Source organism: Thunnus maccoyii, chromosome 1 (genome assembly GCF_910596095.1).
Source record: "Thunnus maccoyii chromosome 1, fThuMac1.1, whole genome shotgun sequence".
NCBI lineage: Eukaryota > Metazoa > Chordata > Actinopteri > Scombriformes > Scombridae > Thunnus > Thunnus maccoyii.
The window spans coordinates 33,719,571-33,736,649 of NC_056533.1; the positions used below are offsets into that span (position 1 = coordinate 33,719,571).

General features: G+C 37.9%; 1 protein-coding gene across 1 annotated transcript in view; it reads right to left on the reverse strand.

Annotated features, from left to right (window-relative positions):
• The window catches only part of LOC121899247 (protein kinase C-binding protein NELL1-like), a 280,357-nt gene that overhangs the window by 23,551 nt on the left and 239,727 nt on the right, over positions 1-17,079 (reverse strand). The gene's annotated exons all lie outside the window — the stretch shown is intronic.

Here is a 17,079-nt window from a genome sequence, read left to right on the forward strand (position 1 = left end):
CATTTACTTTTCATCTCTGTAATAAAACACAGGGAATGGGTAACATTTTAAATGTTTATTTCTCAAACACATCTATAGTAAAAACATGGTACTATTAACACTTAGAGAATTCGCTGTTTTGTGCAGTCTTGTCAGGGAAGCGAGAAGCAAGATTGGTGAAATCAAAGAAGAATTATTTTTGGCCATGAGTTTATAAATGTTAACAATCTCGTTATGGTCAATGGGGATGTCCCTCTCAATGGACAACAGCAGAAGATCTGAGAGCCTTCCTTCTCCACATCTGTTTGGGTCTTGATCAGCTTCAGTTTGGAGAATGATTGGTCAACTTATGCAGTTGTCACTGGCAATGTTTTGTCTGTTACTCAAAAAGTTTTCTTCCAGATTTCCATTTATAATACCTCACTGGAGACATGCCACTTACCAGCCTGCTTCAAGACCTCCATCATCATCCCTGTCCCCAAAAAGCCAAGGACCACAGGATTTAAAGACTAGAGACCTGTCGCCCTGACCTCTATGGCAATGAAGTCTTTGAGTGCCTTGTACTGTCCCACCTTAAAACCATCACAGACACACTCCTGGACCCCCTGCAGTTTGCCAACAGAGCCAACAGGTCTGTGGACAATGCAGTAAACATAGCACCTGGACTCTGCAGGAACCTACACCAGGATCCTGTTTGTCCTGCACGTGCCTGACTCCATCGGCAGGTGGATCACCAACTTCCTGTCTGACAGCGCGTGAAGATGGAGAAACACGTCTCTGACTCCCGGACCATCAGCATCGGTTCTCTTCAAAGACTGTGTCCTTTCTCAACTTCTCTTCTCCCTGTACACCAACAGCTGCACCTCCAGTCATCAATCCGTCGAGCTCCTGGTGGAAGGTTGACCATCTGGTGACGTGGTGCAGACAAAACAAGTTTCTAGCTCAACGTTTTAAAGACAGTCAGGATGGTTGTGGATTTCAGAAGGAACACAGCCCAAACCGCCCCTTTCACTCTGTGTGACTCCTAAGTTGGCACTGTGGAGTCCTTCCCCTTCCTTGGACCCATCGTCAGCCAGGACCTCGAGTGGGAACTGAACATCAACAGCCTCATCAAGAAGGCTCAGCAGATGATGTACTTGCTGCAGCAGCTGAAGAAGTTCAACCCGTCAAAGTCAATGACGGTGCGCTATTACACCACTATCATCAGTCCATCTTCACCTCCTCCATCACCATCTGGTACACTGCTGCAACTGCCAAGGATGAGGGCAGACTGCAGCATAACATCCGCTGTGCTGAAAAGGTGATCGGCTGCAATCTGCCGTCCCTCCAGGACCTGCACATCTCCAGGACACTGAGGCAAGCAGGAAAGATCATGGCCTCCCCACAGTCTGTCTCCCACACAGACTCTATCCCTCCCCTTGACATAACACGTTATACTAACGTAAAATCCCAATAATCTTATAATTGCACATCTGTGATCTCTGATCGAATATAGCACATTACATTACTGCAACTTGTATCACTATTATTATTATTATTATTATTATTATTATTATTATTATTATTATTTGCACACTGCATACAGTATACTGTTTTACTTCTTATCAATATTTTTGTAAATTTCATCTTCTCTTCTACTTAAAACATGTATCAGCTCTTCTCACTTAGAATATATTTTACATATTTTTTATTGTAAATTTGTTTTTGTTTTTTTTAGTATTATTTAGGATTACTTAACTTTGTGTATATTTTACATATTTTTTATTGTAAATTTGTTTTTGTTTGTATTATTTAGGATTACTTAACTTTGTGTATATTTTTGACTGTAATGCACATCAACAACACCAAGGCAAATTCCTTGTATGTGCTGACCTACTTGGCAATAAACCTGATTCTGATTTCATAACAGTTTCATGAGGATATATTTTAAAAACTTTTTAACATGCCTAGGCACAGGTTTAAGTTGAGCTGTGCATTCCTCTAATTGCTAATGGCTAATACAAACATACCTTTATCTCTCTCATCTCCTCTCTTGCTGCCTCTAGCTGCATTTTGCAGATCCCTCTGTAGTGTCCTCAATTTTCTTTCTCTTCTTGGCATTCGGCCAATCCATTGCTTATCTCCCTCTCTACAAGTGCAAGTTAATCCAAGCTAAAGGGGTGTAAACACATTTTGAGAAAAGAATACTATATATTTGGTGTTGCACGGTATAGGGGTGTGCCTGAATACAAATACATTATTCAGCAAAGCACAAAAAGTGTTGGTTTTTTTTGTTTTTTTTTACTAATATTTGTTTGATACAAATATTTTAAAAATTATTTGTTTTCGGGAAGAAAAAAACCCCATGTCAAATACCAGCATGCAAGTCAGTTACATCTCTATCTCACTCTCCCTTCTGCTCCATTGTTATGTCTATCAGCAGGTCTCAACAAGGGGAGTCACATCCACCTGCTACATGATGCACATTTCCTAATTTGGACATCATTCCCGGAGTTGGGGTGTTCCCTAGAGATAAAGCTGAGCTACCGATGACATATGAAGTGCCCCCAAGGGACTAACTAATTAATTTGGCTTTAGCTTATTAGCTAACTTACCAATGTGGCAGACATACGCAATGTTAACGTTAACTTACCATAACTTGCAAACTGCTAAAAATCAGGCGTTCACAAGTATGCAGATCAACAACACCAGTTATAAATTGTCAATTTATACTCAGTCAGTACTGGTAATGTGAATCATAGCATGTACATTTTTATCAATAATTGTCATTATCACTAGACGCACTCAGTAGAGTGCAGACCTCCACCATGGAGGTGTATTGAGTCTGTTTAATGTGATGTCTGGGTGCAAATATAAAGTTGACCATTAAAGAAATCATAAACTAAAGTATAAAGGACATCAGATTACTGCATACCATGTAAAACCTTTAATAACACTATGACCTTGATCTTATTATTTACAATAATCCAATTATTCATGTTATAAATATACTTATTCTTTGTCAAAAACACACCTACATGTATGAAAAAACAAACAAGAAAACACTTAACAGGACATAAACTACAATTTCATTGAGCATGAAAATAATAAACATAAATGACATCATTAACTGTAAGTCTGGCACTTCATGGTGATGAAACTCAAACCTAGGATGATTAGCCTGCACACTACAGTAGTGCACTAAAGTAGACTGAACACAAATGATTCAGTACACCATGGCAGGGGTCTGCACTCTACTGAGCTTATTTTCTAGTTTTCTATTTAGTCAAATTAGATTTAAAATTGACAATGAGAACAGTCTCTCTCAAAACTAGTTTACAATCTACATCAAACCGAAATGTATGGCTTCTTTTCACAACCTCCACTGTCTTGCATTGTCAACATATTTTATCTTTTTCAATTAATAAAAAAAACAAAACAATGAATTTTAAGTTCCAATCTATTATTCCATTACTATTCTTGATGTTTTAGGTTTTTGCTGTGCTATCGTTTCAGTATTGGTATTGACATATTTAGGCAGGTATCATATCAACGTCATATTTTTGTTATCGTGATAACTCTACTCTGATTTCCTTTTATGGGTTTACTACACAACAACATTGATTTCCAATTTGTACCAAATATTTAGTATAGAGATGACTAAATATGCATCTAGCTAGCTAGCTACTATATATCTAGCATTTTGTTTAGCTTGTTATAGAGCTTTGGACAAACCTAAACATAAAACCAACTTAGAAAATACAGTCTGCATACATTAGTAAGCCATCCGTATTAATATTTAAGCCATAGACTAGTTTTAATTGCAAAAAAGACATGCTATGTGACCTACTTCACAAGTTGTCATAGGATCAAGGTTACAGCTTAAGCTTCAGTAACCCAAAGACAACAGAATAATCTAAAAGGGGCTGTGACTGAGCAAACTAGGGTTGCCAAAATCAACTGAATGGAATAATGTCAGCTACAACAACTACAACATGTTTTAAGGGTGCTTTAATTTCCTGATGGTCAGCCTACATAAAGGATATTAATTTCTACCGTAATGGCCAGTTTACTCCAGTATAAGGGCATCTTATAGGGCAAAATATCTCATGTGCTTCACTGGAAAGGCACTTCACAATGTTTTTCTCCCATGCAGTGCACCCTATAGATCACTTCACCATATTTTTCTCCCATACAGTGAAACCTAGTGGGCACTTCCTTATGTTTTTTTCTTTTATTGAAAGGGCACACAATTCTGCACTTCCATGTTAGACTTAGGAGAACGCTAAATAGCACCTTTTCCACTTTTTTGTTCACTAGAAGTGCACCCATACAGAACCTCCTGCTCACCCCATTACAGTGGCAGCTCATAGGGCACTGCATTACATCTTGTAGGAGTTCTTTACAGGGCACTATCACATTTCTTCCTCTGAAAGGGCACCCGTGAGGCCACATCATTCCAGAGGCACTCTATAGAGCACTCAGGTAGTAAATCACTACCTGATTTACCCATAACTAAGACAGAAATTACAGAATATTGGTATGTTCTCTCCTTTGTGCGGGCACCTTAGAGGGCATTTTATCATGTTTGCTCTACTGTGCTGGCACCTTAGAGGGCATTTTATCATGTTTGCTCTACTGTGTGGGGCACCTTAGAGGGCACTTTCCCAGTATTTTTTTTGTTCTAACCACAATATCGGGGGTTAGAAAAAAAAAACCCCACAATGATATTGTGGTAAAGTTATTTCTTGAACAACAACAACTTGACACAATGAGTGTATGCAGCATTTCAGAGGTCCTTAGTGGCCCTTTGTAATAATTGGATGTGTAAGATTAGTCTGCTAGCTAAAGAGCTGCTGTCTGTCTTTGTGTTAAACTACATTCCTAAATAAATTTCTCTTTATTTGTCATACAAAGGTAGAATACCCACATTTTCCACTTTAATTTTACAATATCAGACAGCTGTCTAATCTGCCCAAGATGCATTTAGTGATTTAATCTGAATAGATGATATTAACAGGTGATAATAATCTTCTAATCATAAACCCTGTAAGAAAGCTAACAAGCATATTTCCTGTAATTTTGGAATATTCCTTTCATCAAAGTGTTTCCCTTAATGAACGTGTTTATTCTTTAATACACATGTTCTCTGATTCCAAACTTTGTTTACAATTCCATAGTTCCAATTTAGGAACAAGTAACAAGTGAGGACCAGCGTGAGTGTCAAAACAACAACAATCATCAAAACAAGGTATTTGAACAATATGAGATTTAGTTGAAGGAGGGATATAACTTATGGGGCTTATCCACAAATTTAAAAGAGACAGAAAAGACTGAAAAAGTGGTTTTGAATGTTATAATATAACTATTCTATGATGAATAGTGGAAATTCAACCATTTTACAGACTGGCAGGTTAAAATGTGATATGTATAATATGTAATAATGTACTATATGTCTTGTATTTATGGTTATGTAAACTTTACATCCATTTTTTATTGAGGGGTTAAAAGCAAATATTGTATTTTGTAAAATACATAGTTTTGCATAGTTTTTTCTGTGATTTACAGTATATGTACGTGTAAAGTCACATGACTAACTGATGAACTCTATATAAAGCAACCAGAACCAACCTTAGATACCACTGTGATGAAATGAGCTAGCTGTGGGCATAAGGTATGGTATTTAGTAAAGATTTGTGTAATCTGTTTATTTTTTTACCCAGTATATAGAGCTGATGCTATGAGAGCAGTTGCCATATGACATCATACAGTTTTCCCATCCCTAGAAAATAAGCAATCTGGCCCTTTGATCTTGAACATTTTTGTGTTTCTTCAGCCCCTATTGTGAAAGTCACGGTTGACACCTTTGGCCCTGTCTTATGAACACGCACATATTTATCTGTGTATGGATAAAATAAGAGACTCAGGGTGAGCCGTTTAGCAGTGTGTGTTGCAATTGTGCTGTTGGTCCGGTGCGCTGCAGGTAATAAGACGTGACAGCTGCTTGGAGAGCTGCCCTCTGCCAGTCTCTCAGGTCAGAGATCCGGTCAGAGCTACACCAAAAGATTCCCTATCTGACATCCCACTGAAACATACAAAGATTAGAGGTGACTGGTGGCTGGGAGCAGATAACCCTTCAACAAAAGAGCAGCACTGTGCGTGTGCATGAGAGACTGCGTGTCCACGTGCGAGGGCTGGTTATACTGCATGCTAGAGGTGCAATTCAGAGATTCAGTGCATCATTAAGATTCAAAAACTGCACCTAATTCAATTCAGTGGGATTCATTTTAATACTCCCACATTATTAAATTATAAAAATAAACAGAACTGATTAATTTCATATTTAAGCGCAGGGAGTGTCAACACCACGGTAAGACACAGACCAAAGAGTGACATTTTAACTTTTCAAATTGATGCTGTTGGCCTCTCAATCCTAGATACATCATGATTGAGTGAGATTGTTTTTTTTTGCATCCCTGCTGTACATACAGGAAAAAGAACCCACTGATATTGATAAAGAATGCTGTTGCAATGCAGATCCCTGACCCCTTTTCTGTGCAGGTGCCAAGACCAACTAGAAAGAGTTGCTATTGATGCAACAAGCACACGGATCCCAAACTGGAGATACCATTGCTGTGAATCGAACTGCACATCTCTGCAGTAGTGAGTTAAAATTTTGCATCTATTCCATCTATGTGCCATTTCGTATTGCAATCTTTAGTCTTGGTATAACAACTATTATGCTCAGAGAGAGGAAGTTTTGTACTTTCTGCATTGTAGCTGTTTCTCTGTGAGTCTTTAAACAAATCTTAATTGTAATTTTTTTAATTGAAAACAAAATTACTAGGGTGCAAGCCCAGATAATGAAGTAATATAATATAGTAATATACAGTATAGCATTCACTCTGTGGCTGTTTGACTCTTAATTCTCCCGTTAGCTTCAAATTCATTGAGTGAATCTTGAAAGGAGGACCATAACAAACAGAAATTAACACACTGACAAAGTAATCACATTGTTTTTGTCACATTATATTCCTGTACTAACAGTTCATGATTGCAAAGCTGTTGGAGTTGTGTGCAAACACCGAGGTGGCAGAGATTCTTTATTTAACCCTGCAAAAGAATGCAGCAGCCATCACTCATCAAGACTTCAAAGTGAAGGCTTACACCTGCCAGCAGCTGTAATATACAACATATGCATACCACATATCACTTATACAGCAGTCTGACTAATGAACGCGCTTTATATATGTCGCTTCAAATCTTGCTGTCGCTGTAACTATTCAAATTAATCCTTTGTCAAATGCATTTGCAATGTATGTTCAGTGCAAAAAAGGATCAAAGCGCGATGATATAATAATATAATTAAGCAAGACTTCTTATCCATCCGTTCATTTTTAATTTCATGATATACAGTATATGCTATTCTCTTATAGATATGTTTTCAGACTCTACATTCTGTAACTTCAGTATGTGGGAGTCTTAAACAAAATGCTTTCTTTCCTGTTTTGCATATGTACATAAACATGTTTATGTTCTTTGTGAAGAAGGTTTTGTAAAGAAGAAAATAAATAATAACGCCCAGTTTGCACATCTACAGTACACAAGTAACAAGCGACAGTGCTGCCAGCCTTCCTGATAGCAATAATTCTGTCCTGCTCTTCAACACGTCTCTCCATAATTTATGAAAATTGACTCATCCAAGATGGTTTTCACTGCTACTACAAAACGCTACCGTTTTAATTGTGAGGTATACCAGGTGCTGCAATTTTCTTCTCATCTTCTGAGAGAAATTATTATTTTCTTATCTCTAAGAGTTTGGGTTTTCAGTATTTATCTATCTGCCTCTCTTCATCTCTCTCTGGTTTTCACGTATTTTATGATTTTAACACTTTAGTGACACGTTTGTCATTGTTTTGACTCTCTGCTCAACAGCATTAGATTTGAAACAATGACTCTGAAATAAAGCACCTAGTTTCAATTTTAAGGATGTTAGAGCAGTTTACATGCATATTGGTTTAGACTTTTTATACACGGTCCACTAATTTTAGAACAATGCAGCAGAACAATGAGCCTAAAAATACAGACAAGACAACCAAGGACTTCTTTGGGCCAAACAGTGGAATGAAGTCAGTCTCTTGATCTTGAACCAGCTGATCATGTGCTTCATTTGCATCTTTGGTTGTGCTGGAAATTTAGTATTAGTGACCACTCAGTGGTAGCTGTTGGTTGTGGCTACTTTCATTCATGGCAAAAGGGTTACAAAGACGCAAATCTCTATTGGTGTTGCTTCTCATTCTGCAAAGCAAAGTTATATAAACTTGAATAGTAGAACACTGCTAATATGAGACCTTCCTCCACTGCGGACTTTCCGGTTTTCTTTGTTCCCTTAAAGGTCAACACTGTCATGATGGTTGCAATCGGTCAACGGTGTGAATTTTGCATATCAAAGTTCCCCAAAGTTGAACTCTACACAAAGCGCCACAGAAATTTACTTAGCCTCTGTGAGAAAATTTGCTGATCTCAGTGTTTCAATTGAAATGAATTGATTTCGATCCAAAACTTCAGTAATATCCAGTAAATGCTGGTGTGACTGAGCTGGTAACAGAAAGAGTTCCTGAAACAAGCAGGAAGTGAGGCTGGTTGCAGAGCATCTCTGACTAAATGACTTAAAATAGTCACTGACTGCAAGGATCTGCAACAAAATATTAAATAAGATGACTTTATTTAAGTTTATCTTAACCTATCCTTTAAATGATAAATTAATTTTAAATTCATTCTGAATCAAATGCGCTGCAGTACAGAGCCAACGCAACAAAATAATTCTCATTCCTGACTGCACTGCATCACCCAGGTGACCTCTGTGATATTTACATCCTCACCTTTCTATCATTCAACATACACTACTTTGCTCATTAGGGCACACAGACCTTTAATTATCTCACTGCTTCACTTGGCGCCCACACACACACACACACACAGAGCCATCCTTGTTAGGACATTGCATTGACTTCCATTCATTGTGGACATCATAACCCTAACATTAACCATAACCAATTCATGACTATCTCTAACCTTAACCTAACCTCCATTCACACCTTACCCTTGACCTTAACTAGGATTTCAGAAATGATGTTGTGCCTCATTGGGACTGGGCTTTGGTCCCCATGAGGACTACTGGTACCGATAAGGTCGGTGTTCAAAAGGTCCCAATGAGGTAACAAAAATGTTCTTTCTCTCTCTCCTCCATTGTGTACAGTTTTGTTCTTCATTAACTTCAATAAACTCATTATCTTCCATATTAAGCATTTTTCAATTCAGCATCTCTCCATCAAGGTGTTGGAATGAGGAGGAACACAAAGAGGACAATAGAAACAATATAAACCGTCACATATCATCATTGCTTGTTTGGACTTGAACTTTATGCACTGTTATTTTGTCCCTGTGTGCTGCGTATACAACATTAAGTGCTGTCAGGGATCCTTGCATGTCAACTCTCCGGGCTTGAAAACACAGCCTTGGGTTTTTTGTATAAAGCTGTTGAGGTTTGAAAGGGTTTCATGAGCCTGATGTTCAAAGGAAGTTCTTATCGTGTTTTCATTCAGCTGAGGGTAAAGCGTGAAAAGCATGAAAAATTATCAATAAAACATAATGGTTTAACAATTTGTTTAGCATTACAGGCAGAGAGGTGTGCATTTATAACAACTTGCCCCTAAAAGGTGTTTATTTCAATCACAACAGGAATGATCTTCCTGCTGTTGTAGAGCCTAACAAGTAATGTGGCTAAAAAAATAAAATGATAAGGAATCATCCTTCTGGGAACATGGATGTACTTAGCAATTTGATGGCAATTTGCCTAGATTACAATGCATCTTGAAGGTAAAGTTAACACTCTTCTGCACATATATTTGCACAGCCTTGTGCACAATATAGTGTAAATATTGTTATGAATATAGTGAATTTAGCTTTCAAATGTCATGTGTTATTATTTCTAATCTGTTTCCTACCTCTCTAGACTGTTTCTTGTACTGCTATAACATGTAAATTTACACTCTGGGGATAAATAAAGTGTTATATTATCTTAACATTTTGATCTGAAGGTGGTGTGAGAGCTACATGAATGCAGTATCCAATCTGGAAAAGGTTCATTCTTTGGGAAGCATTAAAAAAAACAGAAAAACTGAAAAATTAAATTTGGGCCCAATGGTGACATGACAGGAAAGGTCAGTGGTCACTGAAAACATAAAAATCCATCCTCTGGTGATGAATTTTCATCCTCTCAGTCATTTGTTTTTTGAGACATGCTGTTATAGTGGCAAATGTGTGATCCTATGGTGCAAATCAGCATTAGTCATCCATTAGTCTCAACAATGAATATCCAGATTAACTTTTACAGCAATCTGACCAGTAACTGTTGTGACATCTTGCTCTGGACTAAGTGTTGGACAGACCAACTGATTGAACTCACTATTATAGGCACTTTTCTATTGCTGAGCTGTCAAATCAAATTACAATATTTAGATGATATTTTATCCCCTTTTCTCCCAAAAGTCAGGCTGTTTTGGTATCTTTGGAAATGTTGGGATCCTAAATATGAATTAAAATAAAGTTGTCAGCAGGGCAAACAATCCAATTGATGGATCCACCTGTGAGAACAGCAGGAATGAAGAGGTAAAATTAAAAACCTTCACACTGAGGAACAATAACATTCATCTGATCTGAGCCCTGCGATAATTCAAAGCACCAAACGTAAGCACAGAAATACCCAATTCTACCGGGACTCTGAATCTCTTTTTATGGAGAGCACGTTATTTAAAACCCCATCCATCACCCCCTTGTAAGAACTTTTTATTTAGACGTAATAAAAGCTCATTTCATTCACACATGGTTAATAATTCTTGTTGGTCAATAGCCTTACAGCTATTTGCTAGCTAGTGTGTGTGTGTGTGTGTGTGTATAAGTCATAGACTGTAAAAAAAATAATGGACATAGCCACATGACGTCACCCATTGGTTTGTGGACTCCTGTTTTGAAGCCTCCAGTTTGCATTTTGACCATTGCCAACATTGTTGCCATGGTAGCGACTTGTAAAACACAACGTAGCCATGCCCTAAAGCATATCCTGATTTATTGTCTATTTTACTTTAAATGGGACCATAATTTACAAAATGAACATCATGATGTACTGAAGAAGACTAGCGATTGAGACCATAAACTCATAAGGAAACTGTTAATACACGTAACAGCAGAGCAGAGAAGTCAGACTGAAATAGCGATTTCACTGATCTGTGCACAGTTTTTTTTTTTCTTCTCGAATAGAAATAACTTTTAAAACATTTGTAAAAAATAAATGTTTGTAAAAAACCCACTATTTGTGCTTTGTCGAACAACATATTTGTATTTGGGCACAACCCTAGTACAAGTGTGTGTTTGCGTGTGTGAACAGCCCTCCTTTCTCTTTGTCTCTAGCAATCAAGTGGACAGGTGACCTTCTTGTGGTATAAGGTACAATGTGCGCACACACACACTATCAATCTTTGTTACAGCTAGAGGAAGGAAAGCAGCCAAACAGCATTTCACATTTCCCTCTGTTTCCTTCCATTACAATGAATTCAAGAGCACCTACTGCTTCCTGTAGGGCTTCACTTCTGCTCCATCTGTGGATTTTCCCAATGGGGATATGTGAACACTTTCTGACAGCCCGGACTGTGAAGAGCTGTAAATTTAAGCTCAGCTAAGAAATGGGAATTAATACACACATAGTTAAAATAATCCCTGAGCTCTCGAGAGAATCCTCTGGCTTGCCGAGCTTTACATAATTACACTTATCTTAGCCCTACTAACCTACTGAAACATCACATCACGGAAAAAATGTCACATGGAGCATTTACAGTAATGTGTCCTCAGACAGAAACTACAACCCGGTTTGTGTTTGCTGCTACTTCATAGTCTGTGAAATGTAAATGTGCATAATATTAACAGCCTGCCGGTTTAAAGGAGCAGTTTCAGTGACCACAGTCCACAGCCGAGCACTTATGAACTGATGCAACACTATCCTGCACTACTGATATCTATTTATTATTCATTTATTCTTATTTACCTGCTTGCTACAGTAACTACAGTACTGTAAGAGCAGGAAGGGGGTTAGTTGTATATACAATATACGCTTATGGTTGGATTGCATTAGATTGCACAGATGTTCCTAATAAAGTGCTCAGTGAGTATAGCATATATTTGGTATTTCACAGTTTTTTTAGACATCTAGGTTACATATAATTGTTGTTTCAATAGCAATTCAATTACCATGTTTCAATGTGAAGCAGGTCCTACATAAATATTAAGCTATATACAACCACAGAAATTCTATTAAAACAACAGTTCAAGGACAACTAATAACCTGCAAATCACTAAATCTGTGCTTTTTGGAAAGACTAAAACCAAGAATGAATGTATCCCACAAAGTATTTGTATAACCACAGCCTGACAGCCTATAGCGTATGACATCAAACTCCATCGAAAATGAAAGCCATATCTTATTCCTCTCAGCAGTCTAAACACTGAACTGTATCCCCGAGCATGCTCAGTGGCGTCTGCCCAACATTAAGTCAGTTCTCTCCAGAGACTGAAAATTGGAGTTGTTTCAGAAAGAACATCTGTGCATCGTAGTCTGAATAAACAGCATTGTAAAAACAACCTCATTTAATCATCCATGTGGACACATTTACAGATTCAGCCTGCCAGTGCGCTACCTTTGGACAGAACCTAACCTCTGGCACTATGCGTTTACAAAATGAGCCAACTTGAACCCAAATACCCACTTTGCAGTACAGTCTGTACCTTACAATTTTAACTGAGAGTTCATTGTAAGGATAAGAATAAGAAATCATTTATTAATCCAAAAGGAACCTTAAGTGTAAGGCCACCCTTTCAGTTTTTGGTCCTTTTGGAGTAGTCTAAAGCCTTTCAGAAAATGAATCACAACGACCCAGCAGTGGATCTATGGCAGCTCTCAGCCCACTGGAGAAAACCTGGCAACCCAGATGAATGTATCAACAAGGGAGGAAGATGAAAAGATCGGCTCTGTTCCCATCGGCTTTATATGTAGAAGCTCTTAACCTCCCATTGAGCTACAGTATACACGCCAGTGGAGTGAAGTCAGTGGAGCAGTGATATTGTTCATTACACAGTAGGGAAGGGCAGCAGAGATGGAGATGGGGTGAAGGACTGAAAACAGAGAAAGAGATGTGGAGACAGAGACATGTAGACTGACAAAGAGTTTGACAGCTATACAGTAGATACAGGCTGAGGTAGAAACACAGAGATGAACATGGAGAAGATCGTAGAAGTTGCCTATGGTGAGGCTTCAAGGGAAACTCCTCCAACCCTGCATCAACAAAACATTTTAAGTGCATGGAAGAATTTTACTTTCATGATGATATTATACTACTTTATTGTATTCTATTGTACTTAAATGTTAAGACAAGTGTAGACCAGATGTAGACATGTGTGCATGTACAAATATACTGTACAGCAACTCCTGGAAATAACCCTGTGCAGTTATTTTTATCAGTATTTTATTAAATAGTTAACTTGGTGAAATTTCAGAGGCATCCAAGACTTAACATCAAGACATTTACCCTGTGTTCAATGTTTCAGCTGCAATATTTCCGCAGAAGACAGTACATGCTAAATTTTCCTCAGAAAATGTATCTATTTCTAGTTTGATATTGGAGTCTGATTGTTCCAAACATTTAGGATTTTACAGCGATTAAAAATTCTTCAGTAGCTTTTGTGAATGAGATATACACAGTGAGAGAATAATAGTTTGACGTCCAGAGACACAGACAGACTTTGACATAGTGAGACAGAGTGATTTTACACTGCATCACATCTGTAGCAGCCTCAGGCAGCAGCCAGAGGGCCACAGGGAGGAGCCTCATTAGTGGGATGATGTGTTGGTCCATATTCTTCTTGCTGTGAGGGGATAAGGTGGACTGTGCCTCATCTGCTCACAACCCTGTCTCTTAGAAATTAAGCTACTAAATTGTTTTCCTGATTACATTGCAATGACAAATGTAATTGCCGCCTGGATTATGTTCACAGGCAACATTTGTTTTTTGTTTTTTTTCCAAATGAATGGAGCGTTACGTCTATGTGCCAGACTTAAGTTGAAGGAATGTGGTTAGAGTGGACAGCGGGCATAAAATGCAGGACATTGACACCAGAGACCAAGGTTAATATCCCAAAGTATCGCGTGTGGTTAGGTTTAGGCAACAAAAGCTATTGGAAAAGTTAGGGTTAGGGTAAGGGTTAGGGTTATGCTTAGGTTTGGTTTGATTGATGGTTTTGATTAAATGTTAATACATGTCATGTCTCGTGCTTCAAGTCCCTGCAAACTTTTTTTCTGTATTAAACCAAGATCTTTCCTTAACCTTACCTAAGTGCTGGTTGCCTCGACATAACCATAAAAAGAAGAATAATGCTGTCATTACAAGTGGATATTATACTGCTAAATCAGATATTGGTGGGAAAAGATACATACAGTGTCACTGACCATTTTATTATATGTTCAGTATCAACATTTTTGTGCCTTGATATATGGTATATGTTAATTAACATTTAGTCCTTCTGTTGTCAGCCAGTGTAATTTGGGTGGCTTTACATTTCCCTCAACATGTTTGCTTTTACAAATTAGTACTATATACTGTAAATGTAGGGTTTAGCTGGTATGAAAGTAACACAGGATTAAAGTAACAAGGCAATTATCCGAGCCTACACAAGTTTGATACGTCTAACTTTGCCAGCACATACAGCACATAACACTTGCCAGAAGCTCAAAAAAAATCACCTGCATACATCATACTTTCACAGAGTTTTACCTGAAAAGCTGTTATTTTAAGTATAACAGTACAGTAAGGTGCGTTTATTGTTTCATGTGTCATAGTCATGATCATTCGACAGATTTTTTAGTACTTTAACGATCCTGTAGTTTGCCTTGTCAGAGTTTTTCAGTATAGAAGTAAGTCAAGTTTAACTGTCAGCAGTCATTGTCGGGACGGTCGTAACAGCTGTTTCTTTCATCCTGCTGTCACACTGTGTATTACAGCAGGTTCTGCACCTTTCCCAGGACAAGGATGAGGAATGTCTTGTGTGTGGGGAGACATTCAGCTCATCCTTGCCTGGGGAAGTGTGGGTGCAGTGCACTGGTCCCACAAGGCATGTGATGAGGGCACAGAGCACTACATCTGTCACAACTCTGACAATTAATAAAAAAAGAGAATAAATCTTAGTAATACAACAAATGAAATGTGTTAGTATTACACTGCTATATTGTTAGATATTCTTTAAAAGTTATACTGTTCACACTGTTGTTGCAAAACATTTGATGAAACTGAAAATTGAAATTGAAAATGAAATTTAATATTTTTTTTATTAAGACATAATATGTTTGCAATTACATATTAACACACGTTGTGTCACTTTGGACCCAACTGTATGTTACCTTCGTCCCGACTGATGGGGTCAAAAGTAATAATGTGCAACCTCTGTTCAAAGTGAAATTATACCAAAGTCACATTTGTATAAAATAGCACCTGGTATTGACAGAACACACATGTGAGTCGTTGATCACAAAGAAAATTAGTTTCTGTCTATAACATTATCTTTTAAAATGGCATTTATCTGAAAAATGTTACTCTCATACTGGCTCTCCCCTATTTTCCAGGAGACAGGGACACTTAATTCTTCTTTGCATAATCTTTTCCTCCCCTCTCCAAAGTAACAAGTGACAGAATCATTTTGTAAATGCAATGTGGTATTTTTTATTCCTTATTAGTCATCAGACTTTAATTTATAGCCACAAATATAAAATCTTTGCCAAGTTGCCACGGTGAAATGTCACATTTGGGTGAAAAATTTCATTTCCAGAGAAGAGCACTGAGGCATTAACTTGCCACGTTCATTAATTAATAGATATTTGGGGCTGTTTATTGCAATGTTAATTAGTCCTTGGTGATCGCCAGCTTTCATAACATGTGTTGTATGCTGATTGCCACTGATTACCTCTCGAAGGTTCAGAGCTGAGAGTGTGTCTAAATTAGTTTTCATATAATTTCCTCTACAACAAAGTAAAACATATCATGAAAGTATGTAATTTACTGTAACTACAGAGTGACATAAACTATAACCACTTTTGTTTTCAAGAGTTTGAAAGATGAAAATATACATCTCACCAGTAATTATTACCAAACTGTAATGTTTAGATCAAAAATAGTTTATTATCCCTTAAAATAAAATAAAGAATAAAGAATTAATCACATGAAGTATTATCCACAGACAACAGAGTGCATGCTATCTTTCTCTGCTTTACATTAACAGAATCCATTAGGATGGATAGCAGAAGTCTACAGTAAGTGGTGTTGGCTACATGTAGCGCAATTTATGTCACCAATAATGTGCACATGTATGTGTAACCTGTCCTCACAAGAAAAACCTGTGAATGTGGGCTCTGCCAGAGCTGGTTGATCACCTCTGTAAAATGAGACCGCAGGGACAGACGTTTTTAATAACAGAGGAGAGGAGAGAAGAAAAGGGGGGGATAAAAAAGGAGAGAATGGGTTAAGGGTAAGAAAAAGAAAGGGGAGGAGGGGAATACAGAAGAGAAGGAGATAAGGTAAAAGAAGGAGTAGAATAAAGAAGGGAGGAAAAGGGATGAGAGGGGGAAGAGATAAGGAAAGGAGGAAGGGAAGAAGGGAGGAAAGAGGAAGAGAGGGAAGGAAGGAAGAGGATGGCAGGAGGGAGGAGAGGACAAGAGGAGAGGAAAAGGGAATGTGAAGGGAAGAGGAGAGGAAGGAGGGGAAGAAAAAGCAGAGAGGAGAGAAATAGAAAGAAAGGAAAACAGAGAGGAAGGACAAAAATGTAAGATATAAAGAGGGAGAGGAAAGAAAGGAGAGGTAAGAAGTTGAGAGGAAAGAAGGGGAAGGAAAATGGAGGAGAGGTGGAGAGAAGAATTAGCTGTCCTTTTCTTCAGCTCTCCTGGGATCCTCAATCTCTGCAGTGTCCAATTTAAACACAGGGCTTTAGAGATGAAGCATGAAAGTGTGTGTGTGTGTGTGTGGGTGT